Source organism: Fringilla coelebs (assembly GCF_963513975.1).
Source record: "Fringilla coelebs genome assembly, chromosome: 3".
In the NCBI taxonomy this organism is placed as follows: domain Eukaryota; kingdom Metazoa; phylum Chordata; class Aves; order Passeriformes; family Fringillidae; genus Fringilla; species Fringilla coelebs.
Genome location: NC_140030.1, coordinates 8447301 through 8473782, shown reverse-complemented (window position 1 = coordinate 8473782; position 26482 = coordinate 8447301). Strand labels below are relative to the sequence as shown.

The following is a 26482-nucleotide window of genomic DNA, read 5'->3' as shown; positions in this document are numbered from 1 at the left end:
GTTAAACAGAACCTTCAGAAACTTCCAAGAAGTCCAACAAAAACCTGACTTCTCTGCTATCCCTAACGATTAGAGATTTTCAAATAATTCAAGACAGTGCTCTAGACTCTGCCAGTATAGTGAAATAGATCTTACTTTTTTATTACCCCATCAGAAATCACAATCACAACTCCAGCAGAACCCACTTCTGTCTTCTGGGGGAAGTTTTAGCAAATGGTTCTGTCATGGCTAAGAGAAATCAACTCAATATACTGCTTGCTCTTAGAGGATCAGACTCTTCTCATTCCCTTGACAAGTCAGGGACAAGGACGTTTTGGCTCATACACCTAAAATCACACAAATCTTTATTTCACCAATACCAAGCAAATGACTTCATAACCTCTGCCTGCAGAGACGTGTGTGCGTCTGCAAACAGTTTGTGGTCAGGTTAAAGAGCTAAATGCCTGAAGAAATCAGGGATATGTAAAGTGGAGGTGTTAGAATATAAGCCCCTTGTGAAAAAAAAAACAGGAATACGGTCAGCTCTTAGGGGGATGATCATATATCTTCCTCATCTCTTGGTACAATAATTTCCCTCAGTAGGTTATCAACCAAACAGTGATGATCTGACACTCTTCTTCTTGTCTGAAGGTTGATTCTTTTCCCAATAGTTGCCTGCCTTGATGACTACCCTGTAAATGACATGGAGGAGCGCATGGTTTGGGATGTATGAAGGACAGAATTCTTTTCTAAGCAGCTCGTGGTGACAGGACATTGTACCTGCCACCTCTGCCTTCCCACCCCTGAGAGCAGCTTTGATTGCTCAGCCAAAGATAAAAGATTTGCTCAGAGAAGGGGGTATTTCATTTAACACGGTATGCCCATTGAAGTCAACTCTGTTTTTCAATAAATTCCACAGGTTAGTAGTTTTAATCCATCTTAAATTCATATTTCAGCAATTAACTCAAGCTGCACAGATAAAAATTACTTTAAATGTCGTTTCCTGCTTCCTTTGGGCATTATCTTTCTGTTAAATGCTAAGGATAATTGTAACAGATATGTATATATGAATGCATATGAATGCTAAAGCAGAAGCAAATAGTCTTTTTACTTCAAATAAATAAAAATAGATGATTGAAAAAACCCCTAAGATATCTTTCAAATCTCCACTGACTTTTTCAGAATCCCTAAACCCTGTGAATATACAAAATATCTACTACTGTATTTTCTAGATATTCTACCAGATCTATTAACATTTTCAGACAGCAGAAAATTGATGCATTGACATTAGAATCTATGCTGTAAATCTGTAATTGAGGAGATCTTCATTAGCTGAAAAAAGAAGTGAAACCTTCCAGTTAAGGTCTGGGTAGCAGATATTCCTCTTTGGCTATGCCTTAAAAAAATCTCAGGCAACACTTTTGGAGTTGAAATTTCCTTTGAAATGGCTTAACCTGCATAAAAAAAATAGTAGCAATCTAAAGAATTATATTTTGGATCCCTTAAAATAAATAATAATTTCATTCCCTTAAGCATGTACAAACCTAGGGGATAAGTTTTACCACAAAGTAGGAAATATTTATAGGAACCCCTTTGCAAAATCCTAGTACTCAACTACTATACCGGTCCCTGTGATACATGCCCACAGCTAATCTAATGGCATTGCCATCAAATATTTTTCAGACTAAAATGAAATCTCCAATAAGATGAATAGATCTGTGTGTCTTCCAATATTTTATCAGAAGATGGACTTGATGCTCTGACAATTCAAGATGACATTAGTTTTGATATGATCAGCAAAGACAGGGGAAGTTGTATTATTCTCATTCTAATACACAGCTTGTAACATAATGATCTATTGCTAAAAGAGGAAATCTCTTCTTTCAGAGGAGCAAGCTTTACCAGCCACCAAAGTCTTGCAGGCTATCAGCTGCCTAATCCAAAATTGGGATTCTTTCAAATAATCCTCAGCCTGTCAAGCACAACCCTGTAACAGATTCTATTTCAAAACACCACAGCCCCACCCAAATAAACCCCTCACCCCAGAATATCTGTGTTTCTGGAAATAGGTATTTTGTTTCATTAGCACTGGAAGGATCCTTATTTTCAGCGTTATTATGTGGACAAAGGTTTGCTTCCCTTAAAACTCAAACTACATAAGAGCAGGGACAGGATTTCCCGGGTGCTGAGAAAGGATGGGAGCAGCAGTGGGTCTTTTCCAGTGCCAGGAATAGCATGCTAAGCATGGGGAATTTCTCCAGATCCAAGTATTCATCTTAATTTTTAAAAAACTTGCAGACTGTTGCTTCGCTTCATCAGGAGCAGGATGCCCCCAAATAACTTTTCATCCCCCTGACCTTCTCTACAAAACCTGCCAGCTTTTTTCTCAGAATCAGATCAGAGAAAAAAAGGAATTTAAAAAAAAAAAAAAGAAGCAGTTTCTTCTTAAATTACTGAAGTTACTAAAATAAAATTGGAGCAAGAAAATTAAAGTATAATGGTATATTCAGTGTAATCAAAATGCTTATTCTTCATGAATATGAAATTGTGATGCTAATTCTGAGTTGAACTGGTTTAGATTTAGAGCAAAGTCACCGAGGATCAAGAAATTCTCTGAAATTCATTACCTGTAACTGAATGCAGAATCTGACCCTGTGTCAGCATTTGTAAATCAGGTATTTGACAAAATTTGATGGGAAAACTAAAGTCAAGATTTGAACTCTATCTTCCAAAAGTGAGAGTACGGAAGTACCTTCCTAAAATGAAAATGCAGAAAATGGTCAGTATAATAGACATATAGAGCTTCATAGCTTAAAAGTGCTGTCCAAATATTAGCTAAATCCTTACTATAAACCTGTGAGGCAGATAAGATGGAAGCACTTATGCTAAAAATAAATAAAACCTAGAACTGTCTCATATAACTGTAAGATTTTATTAAAAATAAACAGGGCTGGTTGGTATCCTTAACCTCAAGGTCACAAAACAAAGTACTAAGCACTGGAGAATAGCAGCAGAAGCCAATACTCCAAAATCACTGTGTCTAATTAAGGATTCCAAAGAATCTCTGCTTTATGCTCTCTCCTGTCTCGAAGCATTCGCTGCAAGAACATTCAAATGCCACCAGGAGACTGACATGCTACTTGTTAGGTCAACAGTCCCATTGAGACTTCTCATCGGCTTCGTCAGATTCTGGGCCAACCGTATATGCTGGGCAAATAATGCTCCACCAGGGCAAATAGCACTGGGCAGGGCTCCCCTGTTCGAAAGGGAGAAAACCGAGGGGGGGAAATAGCAGCGTGGAAACCAGAAGAGTGTGTCGTGTGCGCACGTGCTAAATAATTCAGCTTTAAACTGTTCTGAACTTCTGACCCTCACACTCCACTGTGATGTACAGGACTGGAGGTTTCAATGTTAGTCCACGATATGTGAAAGACAAAAATGTATGAAGCCTGCCTGTTCCAGCGTGAGGCCATATTCAGCTAAAAGCATTGTAATATTAATGATGATGGCTGGGTTTAGAAATGTTTTAGTCCACTGCAATAATTTTCATTTGTTTATGAGGTTGGGAAGAGAGAAAATGAAATTGCCCTGTTAGTGCTGCACCCTGCTCCCTCCAGGCATTGGCCAGCATGTGTCCCTTTTCCAATAAAAACATAGATTTGTCTATTTCTCTGGGTTGTGTGCTTCCCTCCCTTCCCTTTGCTGGCATTTGGCACAACTGCCTTACTTCTAACACGTTGGAGCATAGATGCATTTTTTTAACCAGCAAAGTAAGGAGAAAAGAATTTGATTAAGCTTATTTTTATGCTTACAGGAAATATAAAAGACAAAGTGTTCTATGTTTAAAACTACAGCATATGCAGCTTGTGTGCACATCACAGAGATCCCTACAAAGCAGCACACGCAGATACAAGATTATACAGAAGAGAGAGACAGATGCAGATTTCCACGCTGAAAATCTCTAGTGACTCCAAACGCGACGGATATTAAAAAAAAAAAAAAAATCGCGTTGTTGGGTAAGAATGGTATCAACGTATTCCAACACTCCTGGGGACTTGGAGAGGCCCGGGACCAGGACCTCTGGGAGCGGTGATTTCATAAAGCGGGGCAATATTTCTTTCCAAGTACCCGCTACTTTCCCGCAGGCAGCGGGAGCGCGGTGACCTTTGGAACGCGCCGTCCCCCCGCACGTCCCCGCCGCGGGCCGAGGGCAGCGCTCGGGGCTCCGCCGCCGCCCGCACCTGCGCCCGGGCCGGGAGCGCGGCGGGAGCGCGGCGGGGCGGCCCCACGGGGCGGCGGCGGAGCCGGGGCTCCCTCCGTCCTCCCTCCCTGCCTCCCTCCCTCCCGCGGGGGCGGCGCGGCGGACGGGGCGGGCCGGGCCGGGCTCCGCCACCTCCCGCCGCCGCGGTGATTGGCCCGGCCCGCCCCTCGCCCCGGCGCCCAGGCCACCTCCCTCCCTGGCTAAAGCGGGCAGTAGGTGAAGGGAAGGCGGCCAGACGGGAGCATGGTCGCGGCTCCGCAGCAGCCTCCGCCGCCGCGCCGCGCCTCCCTGCCCGGCCTCCAGCGCGGCTCCCGGCGCCCGCAGCCGCGCGGGGCTCTGCGTTAGCGGCGGAGGCTGCGATGCACAAGCCGCCGCTGCCGCCTCCCGCCGCCGCGCATCCTCCCGCCGCCTGAGGACGCGGCCGCCTGCGCCCCCGCGGAGGGAGGTAAGCGGCGCGGCGGTGCCCTGCGCCCGCCGAGCCCCCGCCGCCGCCCGCCCGCCGCGCCGGGCATCGCGGGGCTGGGGCTGCCCTGCGCCTGCGCTCGCTGCCCGCATTAAAAACTTCCTGCGTGCCTCCCGCTGCCTGGGGGGTGCCGCGCGGGGGCCGGCGGGCCCTCAGGATGTTGCCGTGATGGTTTGGGGTTTTTTCCGGGGTTTTTTCATCTTGGCGTGTGGGTCTCCGCCCCCGCCGCGCACCCACAACTTCAGGCGCTCGCTCGGGGAGCGGCGGCGGCCGCGCAATTCCTTCCCCCCCGGCCCACCCCCAGTCCCGGGGGCGGCGGTGTCCCCGCAGACCCCCGTTCCTCCGGGGGCGGCTGTCCCGGTGGATCCTCCATCCCATCCCCGGGCCCGCTCCCGGAGCCGCCGCGGAACTGCCTGGCACGGATCGGCGCGCACCCCGCAGGCAGCCTGCTTCCCTCCCTGCCTGCTTCCCAAACGCCTCGGCCAGCACCGTCCTCTCCCTGCGCCTGGCGTGCATTCCCGTTCCCCCTTCTTGCTTCTCCACATCCCCACGCGTGATGCATACGAGGAACTTTTCAGCGCAATATTGCCTAAATACATATATATATTTGTGTGTATATACATATTAAAACATTTCGTAAGATTCCCCTGCCGATGACATGTCCTCGCCGGTGTGAGGTTTGTTTGGCTGCTGCTGTGCTTTTCCATTGATGCTTTTTTTTTTTTTTTCCCCCTTCCCTTTTCTCTCTCTCTCTTTTGTTTTTTTTTTTTTTTTTCTCCTCTCCTGAGGGTTGTTTTCCTGTAACTTATCTCCGAACCCGAGTGCTGCCTGGTGCCTTTCGGAGCACAGAGGTGCATCCCTTGGGTGCCGGTTTTCGAAAGGTCTGGCTTAGGCTGGGAGGGAAAAGCTACTTTCTGTTTTGACATTGAGTGGACGTGGCGAGCTGTCCTTGTCGTGTGAGGATGCAGGTCTGTGATCCCCGGGATTTTGGGTTCATGTCTCTGTGCCTCCCCGGAGGGTGGAGGAAGGTCTGGAGGAAGGGACTTCTGGGGATGGATTGTGGTGTTTGTCGTACACTTCATAAACAGTGTGTGCTCATCGTCTCCAGGATTATTTTATTTTTTCCTCCTCTGGTCTCATTTATTAAACTGAAAATATCCCTTGAACGCTGGAGACAGATTTATCTCCCCACCACAGCCAAAAATGATGGAGCCCTGGTCATGTAGTTGGCTGCTTATCTTTTGTTACTGTATATGAAAACTGCATAGAAAAAAATACAGCGTTCTGGTAACTAGATTAAGGGGGATTTAATCACTTTTCCGTCAATGAAGGAAAAAGCCATGCATGTTTGCTGCAGGCTTATTACTTGTTTAAATGGAAGATTATATAGAGCATATTTCCGATAAATGAACAAACTTTCTTTTTCCTGGTAGTCTTGAAAACAGCTGAGCAGTGTGTGTGTGTGTAGGCACGTGTGAGTCTCTTGCACCGATTTAAACACGTTTATCAGGTTCTTTTTTTGAGGTACTTCCAAAAACCCAAACTACTGTAGCTTTAAGGTGACTGCAGATAACAGTATTATTGTTTCTTATAATTAGCAATCTGCTGGAACTTTAAATCCTCCTTGAAAGATAGGATCTGTGTGAGAAAAAGGGTAGTGTTCCATAAGCTTTATTCTTTTTTTTATTATTGTTTGCCCCCAAACCAAAGCAACAGAGTGTCTATTATTGTTGTTGTATTCTGGCTTAAACTGCTAATAGCTTTATTTTTTTTCCCCACGTGGAGAAAAATGAAGTACAGCAATATTTTACTCTGACATTTATCTGCGTCAAACTTTAGTTATGCTCGGGAGGTTGTTTAATCTTCTCTGAGTAATGTTCAGGATTGTGGCTTTTTGTTTGTTTATTCTTATAACCTGTTCTTATTGTGTGTATTTCTAGAAGTTGTCTTCAGTTTAGGATGAAATATTGGAGCTATGCAAATAATTTAGTGACCCAACCAGAATGAGACTTAGCCTGCATATGTAAACTGTGCTTTTCATTGCCTTGTTTTGCATAGCTGTTTTTTCCCCCATAACATCCATGTTGATATTTCCTAATAATGCCTAAGGTATTTTAATTGAAAATTAACATTTTGTGTTTGAATAACTAACCCTTTGAAAAAATGAGGGTATCATTGTGATTTTATTTAAAAGTGGAGAAACATCCTGTCATACCAAGTACTTGTCTTGCAAATAATGACCTGTAACACTTAATTTGGATGAATTTCTGTTCATGTTCATTTTGCATACAATGAAGGGTATTAAATGAACTCTGAAATACAAGCTGGGCTCTTGGTCTCAAACTGCCTGACTTTCCTGCATTTGTTGTCTCCAGTAGCTTATAAAATGTGTGCACAGTGTGTCAACCTTTCCCTTAACAACAAAACCTATGAGCAAATGTTCAGTGTGAATTATATTACGGAAATAAAATATTCTATAGTTGTCATGGTTACAAATAGAGGCAGGGTTACTGGTTTTCATCTGCATGCTGGGGAGGGGGGATCTAGTTTTGTCACTTTTTAATTACGTTTCTATTGAGTGATGGTCATACTTCAGGTACCCAATATATTAAATACATGGCACAGCGAATTAGATTTTGTCAAAGTCTTGCTGAAATGAAACAAAAAGTGGTGGTGTGCAGGAACAAACCCTTGTTCATTTGGTTTTTTTTTGAAGCAGAAATCTTGAGGGAAGAAAGTAACCAGCTCTGTTTTGTCTTGGTTTCCAGATTAGCATGCTGCCGGCGTTGCTGCTCTTCTTCAAACAATAATAAAAAGTATATAGTGTGTATGTTGACTGGAAATCTTCTCAATGAAAGGAGAGGAAGGCACGGATCTAGGAATTAGATGTGATTTTTGGGTGTACTGAGCGCTCTGTCTGGTGCTATCACTTTCAGTGCCTGTTTGCGAGCAGAATTCATTATGCCCAGGTTTGCTGTGATAGTCTCTCCGGCGATGCTGCTCTGCTCCCACGCGTCCTCCTCTGCCAGGTAGCGATCCGTGGTGTCCCTGGGAGCTGCTCAGCTTTGGGCTGCGCTGGCAGCCACCAGGATCGGGACCGTGAGTGTTTGCAGTTGTTGGCGCTTATCCCAGTGCTGTGTCTCTCCTTCTCCGTGCTCATCTGCAGTTCAGTCTTGTCCATGCCTACTTGTTTTCCTGACCTTTTAATTTAGTTCCGATACCTGATGGACCCAGTTCTTCTGAAGCGCAGAAAAAAAAAAATAAAGGGCCAAAATAATTTTTTTCCTTCCCTTTTTGCTTTTGTGTGCTGTGGTGGAAACTCACACACAGCATTAGGGTGGGAAAAGTACCCCATGATCTGTGAATGGAGAGAGGAATTCCCAGCTATCCCACCTATTTTAACCCTTGTAACTTGCATCGTACCCCTATTGTGCAATATATTTTTTATCTTAAAACTCATTTAGAGTTTTCTGTTGCACTATGAAGTTTTGGTCTCTCTTCAATGTTTTTATTGAGGTTTTTTATCATCCCCTCTTTAGGTTGAGCACTGAGTTCTTGAACTTAAGTTCTTGTAATGACTTGTCCACTAAACTTCATGACTCACTTGGGTTTGCTGCTGTAGGCTATGGACCCAGGGAGCCACACAGGTGAGGGCCTGATCCCAAAGCTGCTCTGTTTGCAGAGCCTCAACTTTATAGTGCAATACTGAAGTCTGCATCATCTTCGGATCACTAATTCTTTGTGCTGCAGTTGAGACTTCTAGCTAGCTAAAAATCTCAGCATGGGTTAGTGACTTACTTGGTCCTTCTGCTGTTCTGTTTTTCCTTCCAGATCTTCCATTTTGCACAGTTTGCTGATTCAGTTATCTTAAATATGACATAGTATCATTAGTTTCTGTGATTTGTGTATCTAATCACTTTCTTAATGTACTCACCTCTCGGCAGAAGATAGTGTGAAACCTATATCCTAAAGTCCATAAACATACAAATTAGGTAACATTGAATATACCTGCAGGTAACTGAATTACTGCATTAACCCTCTGTCAATTTTTAAAATAATTCCTCTTGTTTTATGTTGGCTTACCCAGTGTGGAGAATGATTTCAGCATCTCTCTGTGCAGTTAACTCTTCCATAAAGTTACTTGTAGGAAGGTGGAGTTCCTACATGGAGGCTTAAGATGCTCTTCCCGAGAAGTAAACTGCCAACAGCAAATCCAAGTGTGAGGCTGTATGAAGCATAAACAGCTTTGACATGCTTCTGTCACTTCTGTGTTTCCTTTGTTACCAGAAGTACAAAGAACTCCTCCTCAGCTATAAAGACATTAAAAGGAAATAGATTAGAAATCTCTTATGGGAAGGCATTTCTGTCAGGTTTTTGCAAATCACCAGTGAGTCCCTGGGTGTGAATATGCATCGTGTACCTGGTAAGGTGAAACCAGACCTGGTGCCAGCGGTGCCCAGAAGCCTTCCCAGGGCTGTTGTTATGCAGCCAGTTACCTCTGTGCTGTCTTGACCATCTGATAAATGACAGTAACTGAATTCCTAGTCACACTCTTCCATAAATAATTTTATGTTGTGGATTAGGATATGTGGAACCTGGGACCGTTTTGTCTAATTTTTATGTGCTGCTTTCTTTTTTTTTTTTTAATCTATGATGCTTAGGTTTGGGTTTTCAGATATTCACAACTTGGATTTTGGCCATAATTGGTATTAACATCAGAAAAACACAGGTTTTTTTGGTGGCCTTAAATTTCAGGTAAAGTATAGTACAGGCTTGCAATAATAATACTGGTTCTGTGAAACAGTCTGCTGAAATATAGACAAAGACTTAGTATAAAATTAACTCAATGTTCTTTTTGTAGCATTCTGTGATTTGTGTTTTTGTTTAATTCCCTGCCATCCATTACAATATGCTACGTTACATGATGTCTAATGTTAAATGCTGGGATTTCTGTTCAGGTTTGGTTTTTCTTGGGTTGGTCTCCTGTTTCAGAGCTCTCCATAAGTACAGGTTGTACACAGTTTGATTGGGAAGCAGATTATATCTCAAGGTGCGCAATGGAACTTGTTCAGTGCAGCAGTTTGCAAGAAAATCTGCCACTGATAAAATTCCTCTGCAACATTGCTGTTAACTAAAAGCTGTTAAGTATGCTGTGGCAAGAGTGTTTCTTGCACTGTCAGTGTAGTTGAGAGATACCTCCGTATCAACTTGAAGGATTCTTCACAGTATCTGTGACAATAACCATGTTTGGTAGTAGGTCTCAAATTCAGAAGAGGCTAATTTGTTGAGCTGGACTCTATTCATGTGTCTCTTCATATTTTTGAATCTTGGAGAGAGACTCGTTATCAATCTCCACTCCTTTTGTTAATTTTAAAGCCCCCCAGACAAACCCAAAAACTTCTACTGCAAAACCAAGATCTGCATGACAGTGCAGACTTCAGAAATCCTGGGTTTAAAGTGTGATTTAAGGCCTTTTGCTTCAGACACTTCTTAAGAAAAGTCCATGCTGAATGAGTAATTAATATTTAAATCGGATAATTCTGCTCTAAGATCTGCTTTGTCAGACCTTGTTGTAGGATTTTGTTTTTGGTCTGCAAAAGCAGTGTTGGTGGATTTGCAGATAGCAGCATGCTACAGCTACTCAGAGAAAGGTTTATTTTCTCAGTCTGAGGCTTAAACGTGCTTTCTCCCTTAATTAGAGGGAGAAGAATTTAAATGCAGTGAGTTTTTCCAGCCACAGGTAAACCCCAGATCAAAAGGAGAGGTGAAAGAGTTCAGGAAGTTCATTGCAATAATCACATGACATGGAATAACTTTAAAGTGGATGCAGCTGTGTTTACCTGTGCTTTGAAATCTATATGTATTGCGGAGTTCGGTTGATTTGTAGCTTGTTGAGCACCTGAATTCATTAAATGATTCCTAACATATTGTATACTTCAGAAACTTCATTTTTCACTTTCTCTTTTTTTTTTTTTTAATTGTCTCTTGCCTGCCAAGGGTGGACCAATGCCAAATTGGAACACTTCATATTACAAAATGTTGTTGGGTATATAAATGTCTGGAAAATACTTTTGAAACTACAAGAAATGCTGCAGAATGAAGTTAAGCAATATCTTTTTAAGCTTATTCATTAATTCTTCTTAAAGTTTGGAAGAGCAGTGGCAGAGAAGTTGCTAATTCTGTATGGAGTTTATGTTCTAATATGATCACTAGAGCACAAAAATATGCGTGTATGTGAAATGTATAAACTATTTTAGCTGTATTGACCTATACAGAATGAAATGGCTCCTTGGCAGTGACTATATTCTTAAGTGCATCCTGCATATGGGGTGGCTCAGTAGAGCTCTTTGGCGTGAAGGCTTTTTCTTGGATTATAAGGGTCAGGAACTCTGATGGCAGTGGCAGTTGCTTCTTCTGGTTGAGGCTTTTTTACTTTTGCCCTCTTCTTGGGTGGCTCTTTAAAAAAACTAGTTGGGGGCTATCAGGGATGTCTCTGAAGACTCCATGAATGAAAGAAGGAAAATAATAGAAGAAATACTTTTCCTAAAATTTTACTGGTAGTCGTTGGAGTAGGGAGAAATTTCTGGAAGGTTGGAGTAAGTGCCTGGTTGATTATGAGATACTGGTTATATTTTAAGGGTTTTATTTAAAAACTGGATCATACAGATATCTACTTTAGAGATGCATCTTGTTTCTTTCTCCTCTTCTCAGTTGAGGATAGGAGTAGGTGCAGCAAAGCTTAGCCAGATGTTTCTCATGACAGTGACTGGCCTGCTTTCCCCCCCAGACAGTGGACTTCTCCCCAGTTGTGCAAACAGCTCTATAGATTACATCTGAAAAGCTTCTCTACTGCCGCAGACACTTTGCAACCCATCCTACTCAGAGTAGAGAAATACCAGAAACACTGAGGATATTGTGTGATGAGAGGTTATGAAAAATGCTGTGCCTTCTTCCTGTAGAAGGGCATAAAAAGTGTGTGGCTAACACTCCCCAGGTCATCTCTGACAGACTTGATAATAAAATGCAAGGCAAAATGTTAAATGTACTGCACTGCCCTCTTTATTATGCTATTTTTGGCTGATCATATGAGGAAAGTATGTATCATTTAAACAAAAGTCACTGCTCTGTCTTCCCTTCTTTCTCACCCCCACACTGTTTCACATTTCTAAACATTGAGCATACCAATCAATATTCCATTAAGAGGAGAATTAACTTGGGAGAAGCTTGCATGTATTTGCATGTAGTAGCTTATTTCTTGGTCTGTGGCTTTGTGTTGCCTTTCCCCAGTGTCATATTCTTTTTTTTTTTTTTTTTTAAGAATACTCCAAATATTTGTGCAATTACTTCTAGTAGTGAGGTTTGCCATCCTCCATCTTAATTTTGTCAATATGAATTGCTGGTAGAGCTGTCTGCAGTGCCCTGCTTGCAGGCAACATCAGTCAAATGTTTGTAGTTACCTTTTTGCTTCTGTTTTACAATAGCTGGGCATCAAGGTACTAGGCTTCAGATCAAATGTTGCCCCCGGTTACACACATGTAGTTAACAGAAATCAATGTTGCATAGGCGTAAATGAAAGTTGGGTTTGATCTTTGGCGAGTTAACTCTTATCTCTTCTACACTGATGCTAGTCTAGATTTTCTGCAGGCTGGATTGAATGCCCATTCTCAAATTCAGAATTTGTGAGGCTTTGGCTGTCTGTGCCAGCATTTTATTCCTTACGGTCTTTGTATGAGACCGAAAGTAAAAACCTCCCGCTTGCTCTCTGAGGTCTGAGCCTTAAGACTGCAAACAAATGTAATGAGATGTGATTAAAAGCTGCCTGTAGCACATAAGAGTGTGGGTTGTGGCTGCGTGGGACCGCCTGGGGAACCTCTCAGTTGATCTTGATGTGTGAATTGTCACAAGAGCTGCTGAACTGTGGACCAAATCCCGATCTAGTTAACACCTGTGGAGCTGACATATTCCAATATGTATCTGATGTTGCGCCGTGCTTCTCTACCCTGAGGAACAAATCACTTGTGAAATTCAACTGTGAAGGTCTTGAGGTCGACGAAAAAGTCTGCAAGTCTCAGTAGATGACAGCAAATGCAAGAGAGGGGGAAGGAAATATTTGCTAGTTTCTGGTGTGTATGGCCCAGCTGCTTTGGTACCTTACCTTCTTTCCCCTCACTTCTGTTTTATATAAAATGGACCAAATTTGTCCTAGGCCTAGATCTGTGCAGTCAAATGAAGTTACATTTGGTACCCTGAAAACATTAGATAAATATTCTACCCATTCTTTAAGTTTATTGAATCTTTGAAATAAAGCCTCCTTCCTAGTATGTTTTTTCCCTTTCTGGAAGGAAAGGATATAGTTTTATGATTAAACTTCTGAGCAGTTTGAGTTTTGCAACATCACAGCCTCATCTCTCTGGGAACTAAAAGGCAATGAGCAATTGTGGCCAATATTTGAGTTACTTGGAAGAGGAAAAAAGAGCCTAGAAATGGTATAGGAATTAAGGAAATAATAAAGCTTGCCTGAAGTCCCTGAAATGTGAGATTGTCTTTAAAAGTAGTACTTGGATACAGAACTGCAGCCAGAGATGAAGAGGAGAATTATGATTGCCCTAATACTCTTTATTTTGGTTTATTTGTTTTTCCTCTGTTTCAGAGAGAAATTTTGAAAGCCCATTTGTGTGTGTATAGGGTATGTTCTTGCTAAAAAAGAAATTGAAGCAAGTTTTCCTTAAATTCACTGTTTCAATATCACACTTGAACAGTTCACAGCAGCATCCTTCAAGCCTTCTAAAAACTATTCTTAGACAAATATTGTTGTTGCAGCAGCTAAGTTACTGAAGTATTGTATTTCAAAAATAATACAAGTAAAACAAAAAACCCAACCTTTATGCCATGCTGGCATCTTTATTCAAAGAGCTGCATACAGCTGCAGTGCTCTGATGGTAGAGTGGAGGGAGCGTGGGCTGGAGATCAGGAATGACACCCAGTTGGGTCAGGTGGAGAGGCTTAAACAGTAATTTATGGTGGAAGTGCAGGTGCAGCTTGAGCCCAGGCATCTCCTGCTGGGGGTGATGGTTAACCAGGGCATCATCAGGCGCTCATCTGGGGCAGCCAGGGGGCTGGTTAGACTCCTGCTGAAGTCCTCGTTAACCATTGCCTTCCCATTTTTAAGCTGCACTGATTATCAGGCAGTTATTGACTTTAGGAAAGCATGAATAGGCTCAGATTTCCTCAAGATATTTCCTAAAATGGCATCACAGATGACTTAGTACAAGTTTTTTGCTGTCTAAATGTTATCTTGTGAAATTAGAATCTGTCAGTTCATGGTTTTCAGTAGACCAGTCATCTCTTGAATTTGACTATAGCCACTTCAGGGTTGGCTTAAGTGGATAGTTTTACTCTAGAAACAAATCATGAAACCCTTATTTTTATGTAAAAGAGATTGCAAATTTAACAACAGTCAGAACTGTTCAGCCTTGGGCCATCTTGATTAGAAAATTGAAAGATTATAAAACCTGAAGATTAACCACCAGGATAAGATCCAAGAAATGTCAGTGCTCATTTTACCTAAATAATATTACTTTTAATTTTAGGCAAAAATTTAGGATTAATGCCTGGGCACTGTGTGTATAACTATTACATGCACAAATAGACCATTTAATCTTGGCTTGCTCTATCTGATAAAACAAATATGTTTCACTGTAACTGCAGTCAACATAATGTTTAGAGATGCTTGCAAGAATGATTATCAGACAGCTCATACAGGAGAACACCAAGTGACAGCATTGCTCTGTGAAACTCATGGCCTCTGTCTTCAGGAAAAAATGGTAAATGTGACTCTGAATCTGTGTGAGCTGTTGGCCAAAAAGAATTTTACACAAAAAGTTTCTGATCTGCGCCAAGCAGCTTCTAAGCGTTGGTGTCTGACCTGTCTGCCGCTGGAGAGGGAAGGAGCTCTGTACAGAGCAGGGATGCAGGACTTGGATGAAGGCACGTGTCAAATAAATGAGTGGGTTTTGACAGTTTTTTGTTTCCCTTTCTGAGGGCAAAAAAAGGGCATGAATTTTAAATCACATAATTTCTTTATACCCCAGAACAACTTTGTGAGCAAAGTTTTATTGCCCAGAAACATCTATTACAAGACAGAAATGCTTCGCATTCTATGTGTGGAGGGAAGTTGCAAGTATTTTTGCCATAAAGCAACAGTTAACTGCAAATTGTACTGTGGAAGCTGGAAACAAATGACCTAACCATCCTGAGGAACCAAGAAAGTGCCACATTCTGTATGAAATGGAAGCACAAAGACCTTCCAGGGAACTCTGGAAAGCAGTGGAGTTCTTCCATTTTCCTTCATGTGACCTCAGTGTTCTAGTGTGCCTTTTTATTTAGCTGCCACTCTGAAGCTTTGCTGTTGCACATACAGACACGCACAAAAAAAATATCCCTAGAAACTATTTGGGGTCATCTTGAGTTCTGTGTGTAACTGCAGCTTTTTTTGGCTGCTTTAGGGTCAGGCTCGTGCAGTCCCATCTGCCTGGTAGCTCTCCTCTTCCAGTGTTGCTGCTTTGCCAAAGCAGTCTGCTTTACATATATATATATTCTCAGAGTAGCTGTACATGCACTTTGCTCACAAGTTGCTGCATTATCTCTTCTGTCACTGCATCTTAAATCTTCAGTTCTCTTTTTTTAGATTTATCTTGTTTCAGATTAATGAAAGCAACGCCCACAATTATTGAGCCTCTGAAGGATAAAACATTGTGTTAACTTCACTTTATATTTGAGGATTTTTTTTCAATCTTTGATTTTTCTGTTGAGGCAATAAACTCTTCTGGAACAAGGGCTGTTATTTTTTTGCCTGTACAGTTAGAGCTGCCTCCCTAGTTGTGCCTGGTGCTTTAGCAGCACAAAAATGATTCATAAGCTCTGAAAATGCTGTTATTTTCCACCCCTCCTTTCTCCAGTTCAGTCAACAAAGATTCTCTTATGCTGAGGCAAAGCAGAACTTTTCTGTTTCTCTTAATTACTTATTTTTTAAGATGAAAATATATCCTAGAGAGGTAAAACGAATGTTACATAATGTTATGATTTCTAAAACTATTTTAACAGGATTAAAAAAAAATTTGAGATTATTCTAATCCAGAGATAGCGAGCACTAAAACAGGCTTGTTAGTCGGGGCTGTATCTGTTTCTTCTGGAAGGCAAGTATGTGCTTTGTCTCACTCCATTAAAAATAGTAATCCCTGGAATATATTGAAGGCTCCAAACTATTTCGGAGGTGGTTGTTGATGTAGAGGTCCACAGTCACGCCCACCAGAGGGCATTTTATCACCAGTTTCCTGGGGAAAAAGTTTTTTTCCTTAAGTCATGAATAAAGTAGTAAATATTGGACGGGAAAGCAATGTATGAAACATTGTACAGAAAGCTTTTTTGTTTATATATAAATACATATGCTTATTTCCTGGCTGTATTTATATGTAAATAAGTAACGATATAGGCTTGAATGGTTGGGTTTCCCCTCTGCTTTCTAAATACTTTGTAATTTTACTTAGGGATAATCTGAGGAGAAAGGAATTCCTTAAAGCTCTCCCACAGCTGGTGTAGCCATTGGTTACCAGGACACTGCCCTCCCTTCCACACAGCGCAGCAGATGCTCTGGATGATTGCAGTGTACCCTTGCTCCCCCTCTCCAGGGCACTCGGAAGCAGAGGCTGCTGTTCAGGAGCCCTACTCATTTAGGAGGCAGGAATTTGTGAATATAGTTCATAGCGAAGCCCCTGGATCTAAAGGAAGCACTTGGCAGCTGGGGAAGTGTACATCTGCCAGATGGACCTGACATCTTGTGTTTGGCAGCAGTTAATGCTAAGGCATGCTATGCAAAATACAAGGATGACAGCTAGGAAATGAATTTTTATTCTAAAAACTGTGTTTTGATTTTGGTTTTTGCTTTTTTACTCATCTGTTTTCCATTATGAAATAAAGCTCTGCGGGAAGGGAAAAAAGAAATCTGCTCCTGAAAATACCTTTTCTGGCCAGTTTTCAGGGTGTTTCCTCATGAAGCTGACATCTGTGCTGAAGGTTGGGCTGCCCTAGTTCAGATGTGTGACCTTCGTGGGCCTGATACAGCACATAAAATGTGATTAATTCCCTTCGATTCCCTATGGATAAATAGATTCTCTCCAGCAGAGCCCCTGTGACTTGTTTGCAGTCTCAGCAGAGGCCTGGGGTCATCTGAGACCAAGCTGCAAACCCCGGCAGGGCTCTGAACAGCCTGTGCTGGGACATGCAGGCAGAGCAGTGGTAAAAGCTTTTCTCTTTTGCAGGACATTCTCTGCCTGTGTGGGATGTGCTCTGGATGATCTGATTGGAGATTTGGAGACTGTGATCTTTGAGAATCTGGCCCTTATCCACAGATAGTGATCTTTTTTGGGAAGAAGGCAGGCCAAGATGCAAGGCAAGAGCATAGTTCTTTGGAGCACAACCTCTGGGCGGGTGCCTGTAGTAGGGATGGATGCACTGGCTGTTGTGTGTGCTGCTGGTGGGGAGGCAGAAGGTGCTCTGGCCTCCCCTGATCATCCCGAGGGTTTCATGGTGCTCTGGTGTGAACACTCTTCTATGCAGAATAGACCTGCAATGAATGGTGGCTGCGGGGCTGTGTGGAAACAATTGCTCAGACCTTAAAATGATTGCAGTGAAAAAGTGAGGTGAAGGATTAATCAAGACTAGCTCTGCCTCATCAGCAGCAGGCAGTCTCCTGCTAAACTACCTCAATGTTTTTCAGCCTCTTTTTTCAAATTATACATCCTTCAGCCAGGAAATATTTTTTTTTTTCCAGCAGTGTCAGTGTCTGTGCAAATAAATGACCTATAAAAGAATTTTATTAATTCTCTAGGACTAAAACTTTGAATAACATTTTCAGCTAGATAAATTTGCTTTCTAGAACTGTCCAGATGATTTGATAAAGACCTATGTCTTTGCCACCTTGTCATCACTGAATTTAGTAGCTTAATATCTCCAAGCGTTGTAAAAGATATCTTGTGGTTAAGATTGAGAGAGTTGTGAGGTTTTATTACTATTTGAGGGCTTGAGTGTAAATTAGTGTTAAAAGGACTTTGGATGTGAATCTGTATTTTGTTTCCTTGGGTTTTAATTTTGCCTGTGGTGATGAGCTGGACCACGTATAAATGTGGGGACCCAACTGTAAAGACTTAGGTGAGGGAGTGTTGTCTAGTGGGTGAGTTAGTCTGCTAAGAACATTAAAAAAACCCAAATCTGTTAGGGTAAAAAAAAAAGTAGATGGCAGCACTAAGCTGTTCTGAAGGAGAGAGAATTTGAAGGTGGGAAAGATGAAAAAGCCTGTTAAATCTGCAATTATTGCAACAGTGCAGAGCTCCCACAACATGATAGCAACTCATATTAGCAAAAGAACCTTGCAATCTGGTTTCCCTGCTGTTATGTTGGGAGTAGATGCTACTGCTTCTTCTCATTTCATTAGGAAGGACCATGTGAGGTCTCAGTGTAACTCTGAGCTAAAACAAGCTCATATCTAGGTTTCCTACAGAGTGACTGAAGGATTTGACCTGTCGGCTGTTTGTATCTTGGTGCTGACTTGTTAGCACTATTGGTATTGTATCAAACAATTCCTTTGCTTCCAAAGTATGTTCAAAGACATATGTAACCTCAACATATTTTCTCATTGAGGCATGTAGGTCTGTGGCAAAGTTCTGAGTTATTTGTTCTGTTAGTAGAACCACATAGCCAATAGTGTTTTTTGACAGAATTAGCCAATACCAGACTGAAATCTTACAAAGATGCTGATTATTCTGCATTTGAATTAGTATTTTAATGTGCCTCAGCAGAAGCCTTTCATATTAAAAAGAACTACTTGTCACCTTTTGCTTACTTTGCTGCTTTTCTCAGTCTGATGGCAGACACTGATTTAAGGCACCTCTGGAGGGGGAGGAGATGCTTGCCTTGGAGCCCAGTGACTGCCTTGCTTGAAATCTGTTTTCTGAGCAGCAAAAGACTCTCTTTGCATTTTGTGAACTCCAAAATAAAGCAAGCAAAAAAACCCAACAAGTTCACTGTTTTTGTTATTGTACTTATGCTTTGAGGCAGCAAATAACTAAGGAGTTGGTATCATTATATGGGCAAAAAACTTGAATACTTTCAAGACATTCAGCTTTGAACGGAATGGGAGAAAATCCATGTGTTTTTAATTACCAAACTAGCTGCTGCCAACGTTTTGTCTGACCAGCACTCTCTTTAGGAGCAGGAGAGCCTGCTGATGGTGCAGAAGGTGAGCTACTTGGACTCTAGTCAGGCTTGGTGCTGTGACAGCTTCCCTGGGGAAGCCTGTTTTAGTGCTCAGCCACCTTCTCAGTGAAGAACCTCTTCCTAGTGTCTAATCTGAACTTTTTTTTGATCTTCTTTTGCAAATGGAAAACTAGTTGTGTGGATGGATATTTGGTGTCAGAAAAATCAGGAAAAAAAATCAGAAAACCTTCAAAATAATGTAAGAACCAATAAATCAAGGAAAAGAAAGGAAAAAAACCAAACCCAACCAAAAAAACTCAACCCAAGAATTTTTTACATGCGTTGATTTGTAGCTTCTGCACTGAAAGTAACTAACTTTATATGGTGGTGATTGCATGTATTGTTTGTTATTATAAGTATTATAGGAATTTGGCAGGGTTTAAGACTGCTAAAATAAACAGTTATTTTAGGAAACAGCAAGTAAGTTCTGCTTCTGGAGAACTGGATATGTTTTGAATACATAATTTTTAATATTGCAGTTTTTGTACCTCCTTGAGCAGCTAAGGTGGTTAATTGATATACACTAGGAATGAACTTGTTTATCACATGGATCTTATTGGTCCAGTTGTGACCTTAGAAAGATGGGAAATAGGATAAGTTTTTTTGTCTGAATCTAAGTCTATGATACTCCTTTTTAAAAAAAAAATATTTAACTTCATGGTTTTTTGGAAAAAAATATTCAGTGCTTTTGAAGAGCTTAATGTCCAGGTGAAGCTTAAAAACAGACTGACCATGGAGCTGACAAACTTTAGGTCCATTTAATCAAATACCTCCTTCCAGCAGTTCCCAAAGGGAACCATTTATAAAAGGAGAAATGATATTTTGATTTGGGCTGTTGCAATTACCTTTGTCTCACAATACCTTTCAGGGGTTATCCCAGAAGTTTAATACCTTGTACCAAGATTTGTTTTATCCTGCACTCTTTAATCTATTGATGTTCTTAGTCATATGTGTCTGCTTTGGGGCAATTCTTGCTTTTTTTGGCCTTGACAATTTCTGGCTTCAAGCTCTGCAGTCTGGTTAGACATTTTTGAGACTATTTTATTTTTATCTCTTCTGTAACTTGTGGCTTTTATTGAATTTCCCTTTGTTATGCAACCAAGAAGAGAGAAACTGAAGTTATGATTTCTCTCTCCTAGTCAGGATTTTACATTTTTATTTCATCGCTGAAGTCTGCTATCCAGTCTTAAGTCTGCCTTCAAATAAGCTTCTCCACATCCAAAATACTGTTGTTATGGTCCTCTGAGCATTCTCTGAGCCTCCAGTATTTCCCATGGATTTGGGTGCCTAGCACAGAGTAAGGAAGCAATACTGATGATTTGATAGTGGTGCTTCAAAACTGCATTATTCCTCAAGCTAACACACTGAAGGTTTCTTGGTATCGTTTTCCCTGCCTCACTGAGCAGTTGTTGCAGAGTTTTCTGTGACCTCTCCAGACTGGTGCCCATAGGAATTTAGCTGAAGGACTGAAAGTCTGGATTGCTTTCCTTGAGATGGAATTAGTTGATATAGTCTGTTTATTTTAGTTCAGGTTATCATTCATGTTTTTAAGGTTAGGGGTTTCCCTTTTGCTAAGATCAGTAGCTCTTCTGAATGGTTTTACAGATTTTGGGGAATCTGAATTGGACATTATTCTACCTTTGGAACTGGGCTAGCGTCAAGAAATTCTCATTTTTCGTGTGTATATCAAGGGTCCTGCAGTTCCACAGTTTCCTTTCTTTACCAAGCTTTGCATCAGTAGGAGATGGTGATTTGCTGAAGTCTGGCTGTTCCCTTGCTGTGCTCAGGATTAGACACAAAATTTTTTCTCTTTCTGGTTTTACTCTCAGGAGCAGATCGTGGAGAGGAGGGGAAGGATGAGCAGTATGACTCAGTGTACAGTGTGCCCTCGCTGTCTGACAAGCTGTGCAGTCCCTGGGGTTTCTGTCAGCCCGGGCCAGAGCAGTGGTATCTTTAGTGCAGCCAGGCTTGTGTTTGAGTCCTCCAGGTCTACACATCCGTGTGTGATGGATTCCCCCAGCTGAGCAATGCTCGTCTCTGCTTGTATGCCTCATCCCCATCCCACCTATTTTCCTCTGTTGCCTTTATAATGAGTCAAGTTGAATTTCTTTAAAAAAACTTGATACCCAACTTCCCTCTCTGACTTTGACTTCTGGCTGTCATTTCTCAGGTGTCTGAACAGTTGCCTCAAGGCTTCTGCTTCTCTGTTCATTTGTGCTGATTTAAGCTGAACATGGCTGATTTATAAAATATATCTTAAACAAAGTTGGCTGAATAGCAAGGGTTTTTTTCTCTCTTTTTCTGTTTTTTTCCCCCTCCCTTCATGGGAACTTAATTACTGAGGGGTAGAAATGATTTTGGTGGTTGGTATTTTTCTGTTTTTATTCAATTTTCATGAAAATTAGATCCAAACGTAAGTACTGTACATTTCCTTCACGCTGCAAATTCTAAGAAAATATCACTTACAAACAGTGAAACAAACAAATAAAAATGTATCCATTGCTTGTTTGCTTTGAAGTAATACTTGTATATAATCAAATGACTCCAGGAGCTGGCAGGCAGCTTTAAGAACAACATCAAATGTGATTAAAGCAAATACTCAGTTGGCAACCATTGGACCTTTATCACAGTTAGGGCTTCTCAGCATCAGACTTCCAGCACTCCTCAAACACTGTGAGAAGGAATATAAACCATCTTCAAAAAATCTGAGGTGATTGCATCTGTTTGGCCTTTGTCGTGCCGTTTCTGCTCCGTGACTTTCTGCATTTCTGCTCCGCGACTTTCTGCATTTCCGCAGTGTCTCATGTCAGGCTTTGCAAAGCTCTAGGAACCGGGAAGCTGAGATGCAGAGAAGAGAAGGGATTTGCCTGAGGCACTCAGATCAAATGTACTCCCAGTTCTGGTGGCAGAAATTGCACATTTCTCTCTAGGCTCCAGTAATCTGTTGTCCTGGAGGGCAGCGCTGTTTGTTTGTGCCTGGGCAGTCTCGAAGGTGACCTGCCCTCGGGGCTGGGTTGGTGGCTCTTGGCTGCAGTGGGGAGGTGAAGTTTTTGTCTGTGATTTGAGCAGGTTGTAGTGGTGATAATAAAACCCCATCTGCCCCACTGCCAAGGACTTGGCTGGCCTTGTAAAAATGAAATTTACTTCTAGTGTGCCTTTCCATCCTAGTCATCATAAAATAGACAGAGACAAGACAATGGTATTTTATAATTTTTACTTTTGGAGAATTAAAGAAAAATATAGTCCTTCCCCTCAAAAAGATCAAGAAATCTTTTTTGTTATGTGCTGCCACAACAATGCCTGTGCTTTCAGCTCTTGAATTTTGCCACTTTATTTTGTGGAATACTTGTTCTTTATTTCAGTTGTACACTGGGCTGTAGAACGTGGTAGACTCCTGTAGCGATGCCCTCAGTCTACCCCAGTGTGCCTCTGCGATGGCTGACAGTCCCAGAGACCTTGCCAGGGAGCTGCTGAACACAGTCTGCAAAGAAGTAGCAAAAACCCTATGGAATTGAGCCCTAGCAGGCAAAAAATATATTCCAAAGTTGTGACTGAGGCAAGTTTTTCTGAGCTTGGCAGAGGAGGCTGTGATGAAGGTTGTCTTGGAACTGTCGTCATGCTGAAAGGGCTCATGGTCTTTGGCTTGGTTGTTAGCAGAGATTAGAGCCATAGGGTCCTAAAGGGTTTGGCTGTCTTAGATAATTTTTGCTAGTGTGAGTAGTTGAATTGAGGCAGCTATTTCAAACTGCTCCGTTCCTTAAATGAGGTGCCTCTTGCAAGGAGTCAGCAGTGTTCTGGTAACCTGGAATGTGGGTGACTAATCTGCAGTACCGTGCAAATTCACACCTCTGGCACCAGTGCTGAGCATTGGCACAGCAGTGAATGGAGCTGATGGAACTGTGTGCAGGGCCGTGGTCTGTCAGAAGCTGTCTTGATGAGTAGTCTTTATCCTATAGCTGCTGGATGTCTTTGGGGATTATTCTGTATTTCCCAGAGGTGGGGTTTTTCCTTGTAAAAATTGAGTCATGAGGTAGGAAAAGCCCTTGACACCATTCTGGGTGTCTGATGCTCAGACAGCAGCACCAGCTGTCGGGCACTCTTTCTCAGTAGCACAGAAAAGCTGGGGCTCTGGGGTGGCACTGAAGCTTCAGCATGAGGGTATCCTTAGAGCACTGAGCTGGGGCAGGTAACACTGCTGCAGAGACAAGGGCTGCGAGTGGAGCATCAGAGCAAATAGAGTGTTGGAAATCTGAAGCGCTGTCCGGAAGGGAAACATCCTCTAAAGGAAAGTCGGCTGTGCAGGAAGGAGATGATAGAGCTTTTCCTGTTTGCACTTAAAGGACAATTAAGGGGATAATCTGCTGTGACAGCTGCCAGGTACTGGCTGCAGTGCTGCCTTAGTGATGCCCCAGTCCTTGCCCAGCACCTGTGGCTGCTGGCTGCTGATAGAGGGATGCAGCCATGGATGGCACAAGTGGAAACACCACTGCTGTTGGAAGAAGGAAGAACTTGGCTTGTGGAGAATAGGAGAACAGTCACAGATAGCAAAATGCTCCCTTTATGCATAGAATTGGTTAGTTCCACCTAAAGACAGTTTGTAGTATTGCTTATGCAATCCTGAAAAGTTTCAGGAAAGGAAGAAGTAGCAATTGAAGACGTTCATAACTGATCTTGTGTTAAGACCTGTCAAGTCTTTGCGTTACTTGAATTGTTTTATTTCCATATTTTAAAACCATCTGAGAAGGAAATTACTGTCCAGTTGTCTTCTAGCTCTATTTTCATAAAGTTGACCCTGCTTCTAGCTTGAGAATATGTTGCCAATTACCTCCCTTTCTTTAGTTACTTTATTTAAATGCCTTATCTCCTAGTTCTTGACTTGATGAGGTTTTTCCCTATCAGTCATAAACACAATACGAGTGTTAGGACAAGTCTTCAAGCTATGAATGGTGGTTGTAGGAGAAAACATTTTAGAGTATTTCACCCTTTTGGGGGAGCATTCTAAAAAGTTTGGATGGGCCACGTTCTTTTAGTCAATGTAACCAAGCCAGTGCTGCTGTGATCTAGCAGGACTTGCTCTGACCTGAGGATGGAGAGGTCATGAGGTTCCATTTCCCTCTTTGGCTCTTGGTGTTTGACTGCCCCTTGAGAGCTAGACTGAGAGGCTGTCATAGGCCAGCGTTTCGTGACCTGCTGCTTTCATCTGGCAGTGCCACCTCACCCAACCAGCAAGGCTGTATGTGCCAAACTTTGAGCGTGCTTGGTAGCTCCAGAGTCCAGACCACAATCTTTTCGTAGAATAGAAGCCAAACCCTGGAGCTGGGCTGGTCACCTACAGTTACCAGTTGCCTGGCTTATAATCTTGAAGTAGTGCACCCTATGTCTAATGTTAATTATTTGTCTATGCAAGCTTTCACTTACATCTTAACTAAGAGGTAAAGGTTTGTGCTTTCAACACGAGAAAGGTCAGGGTTTACACTGTCCTATAAAAGCTTGTGGTTATGGACTGAACTCCTTGCTTTTGATGTATAAAAACCCTCAAAAAATCAACAAACTAAGATCAGTAGTTCAACGGTCTTAAGCAGGTATCCCTTATAAACATGTTGGGCAGTCCAAAAAACCTCTTACACACTTAGGAAAGAAAGTGCTGAATGTTTCCAGAAATGCTGTGTGTTACTGGCTTAGGGCACTTTTGTAATTCAGTAGTTAAACAATATTCCAAGCAGGGCAACAGTAGGGAAATTCCCACTGATGAAGAGCTTGCTTAAACTATTTAAAAACTTAAAATGGTCAAATCTTTACTTAAGTCAGAGGAAAATGTTAAAATGTGTTCTTTTACAGAAAGGGATTTCCTTTTGAACCCAGCTGGACATTTTTAGCCTGAAAAGAAAATCAGCAGCACAGGTAGATACCAACTCTGTTCTGCAAAGAGCTGTTAGTCCCACTGGAAAGATTCCGGAAATGAAAACTTCTCCAGCACAATGCAGTATCAGTAGTGTGTCCTTCCCCACAGTGGAAGTTCAGAAACACAGAATGTGGAGCATCAGTCAGGCAGTTTTCTTGAAGTCTTTTGTTACTTCATTACTCATGAGAGGGGGCAGCCAGTGTTTGCTGTATCAGTTTGTTTTGGGATGGGTTTTCTTTGTTGTTGTTGTGTTTGTTTTGTTTTGTTGTTTTTTGGGTTTTTTTTAATAGTAGCTTTGAGGAGAAGCATAATAGTAATGGGAGTTCGGCAAACTTCAGCAAAATAGACAGGCAAAGTAGTCTGCTAGGAAGTGTCATAATTAAAAGCAAACCACATTTGTCAAAATAAATGAACGAAACAGAGTTTATGGTACATTAACTTGTTTGCTTACTTGCACATAACCAATTTCTTTTGGATTAGCAATTGGTGTCCCACTCATTAGCAAATGTTAATTAGGTTCTATTGTGATACTTATTGGCAAGTTTGAGAACAGAGAAAGAAAAGGAAACAAGTTATTGGGACCAGGCCCTGTAAACTGGTAAGCACACTTTGGTTTGATCTGAATTTAAAGGTATTATTTAAACTTTCCTTCAAAACAGGAGAACCAGCTACCTGCAGCCCACCAGGATGGCAGCAAACTTGCATTGTCTGTCACAGCCCAGCTGCTCTGTGATTCAGATTTGATTTTTTAGAAGATGCCAGAGGTGTTGCTGGCCCTCCTTTGCTGCCAGGCCTGGGCCAGGGTCTGGCCTTCGCCTCTCCCTGTCGTGCTGGGGTGTGAGCGGTGCAGCTCAGCTGCTCTCGTGTTCCAACCTTTGGAGCTGCAGCTGCTTCTCCTGTTAAGCACAGCTTCTCCAGAAGGTACAAAGTGAAATTGGGGCGAGCCTTGCCAAATCCTTTGCTGACTCTGAGGCTGTGAATACAATTAGTGAAGACTGACTGTAGAAGAAATTCTCCTGTTGCTGTTGGGAGAGGTAATGGCTGTGTCTGAAGGATTTCCATGCTACCGACGTGAGGAACGAGGCACTGGTTTGTGTCATAGTCACAAGCCAAATCCCTGCAACAGAGCAGGCTTCTACATGTGTTTGAAGGTGGCAGAGGAGCTGTTTTGGCAACTGCATTAATTCTTGGAGAATGATTAGGTGGGATGGAGCTCTTCCCCCTCTGTATCAAGGAGGTTTCTCTCCCAATTGTTTAATTTTTTATGAGTAAGGTACGGGAGAGAAACTGCGTAATTCATGAGCTGTGTTTTAATCAGATGTTAGCACTTTGCTGTTCCATATGTCTTACTAGATATCTCAGCAGTTTTTTTGGGTAACTGTAAAACACGAGTCAAGCCACTCTTATCTCTTCCTGCTTCACCAAGCAGGACTCAAATGAGGAGATCAGTAGGGTGATCCCAAGCCAAGAGCCTCAGAGGTTTTTAGCAAAGACTGCAGTGGCAAAGACACTGATGAGGTGATGTAGCAGAAGCTTCTTAATGTTTTTAACATTCAGAATGTCAAGG

The 26482-nt window shown here is 42.0% G+C and overlaps 1 protein-coding gene across 1 annotated transcript in view; it reads left to right on the top strand.

Annotated features, from left to right (window-relative positions):
• The first annotated feature begins 4461 nt into the window (after positions 1-4461).
• KLHL29 (kelch like family member 29) overlaps positions 4462-26482 on the top strand; it is a 388615-nt gene continuing 366594 nt past the window's right edge. The window contains exon 1 of the mRNA XM_084202459.1: positions 4462-4685. The gene's annotated coding sequence lies outside the window, so the exon portion shown is untranslated. The remainder of the gene's footprint in view (positions 4686-26482) is intronic.